The sequence below is a fragment of the Cynara cardunculus genome, assembly GCF_001531365.2.
Source record: "Cynara cardunculus var. scolymus isolate 2C chromosome LG 10, CcrdV1, whole genome shotgun sequence".
NCBI classification, from domain to species: Eukaryota; Viridiplantae; Streptophyta; class Magnoliopsida; order Asterales; family Asteraceae; genus Cynara; species Cynara cardunculus.
In genome coordinates, this window is record NC_037537.1 from 16,174,421 (window position 1) to 16,175,758 (window position 1,338).

Genomic DNA, 1,338 nt, shown 5'->3' on the forward strand with positions numbered 1-1,338 from the left:
TGGTTAATATTGGTTCTCACAGTTACCACAAACTAATTAGTTCTCATTTGATTAGGCCCCTATATATATATATATATATATATATATATATATATATAACAAATACAAATTAATGCTTTAACTGACGTAATCCTTGTCATCAAGAATCGTGAATGCACTAATTTTGTTGGTAGCCTTCAACTTTAAGGTTTACTTTGTAAACTATATTTATACAAATTTTACAACCAATTACATCCATTTATTTTCATGATCAAAAGTCACGATTAAAACATGTTATTTTAGTAAAATAAAAAAATAAAAGAAAAAAATTAATATTATTTTCAATAAGAAAGGACAAAACGGAAACAAATTGTAAATTGTTGCAATCATTGAAATCTCATTTCCTGCATTCAATCTCGTGAACATGTTTCATTGAACACTATGAAACTGTTAATGATAAGACAATAGGCTATTTAGAAGTGTTAATGATGAAACAGAATTAAATTGTGGCATTGGACATAATGAAACTGTTAATGATGAAATAGAGTTACCTTGAAACTATAAAGGGGGAAATATTTTAATTAATGATGAAACATAAAAATATTCTTTAATCAACAATTATTGTACATTTTTCAAAGATGACAATTTGTATCAACATATTTAATGGATAGATAAATTAAATATTTACAAAAAATGTCTAGCTAATCAAGATATAATTCATATTTATATAAAATTAAAAAGTTACCCAACTTATCTATTGGTATTAAATACGTACCAAACATAGCTATTGTAATCTCAAAATACCATAATGCCCTTATAAATTAAAAAAAATGAATTTATATGAGCGGTTTGTATTTGAATCTCTCTCTCTATATATATATATATAGTTGGGTTCACTTGAGACCAACCTGTTTTTGTAAAACATGTGAGATAACATTTTTACACTTGAAACTTCACAACAAAATATTGTGAAATTAAAAAAAATCAAATATTCACAGCAAAAATATTGTGAAGGTTACATTCGCAGTGTTTTGTTATAAAGTTTCAAGTGTAAAAATGTTATCTAACGTGTCTCATGAAAACATCTTGTCTCTAACCACAAGGGTGGTGCCTGATTGGTTTGAGCTTGGCTCCAAAGGTCAAAAGTACCAGGAGATCCCAAGTTCAAATCTAAGGAGGAATAAAAATCTTCTTGTGGTCACGGAGGTTCAAATGCGGTGACTCCGGACTATCTGCAAAGTAGGTGGTCGTCCTGGGATTAGTCGGCTTGCATAGCGGGTTGAATATCCAGGTTAATAAAAAACAATTTTGTCTCACATGATCCCAAGTCTCTCTCTCTCTCTCTCTCTCTCTCTCTCT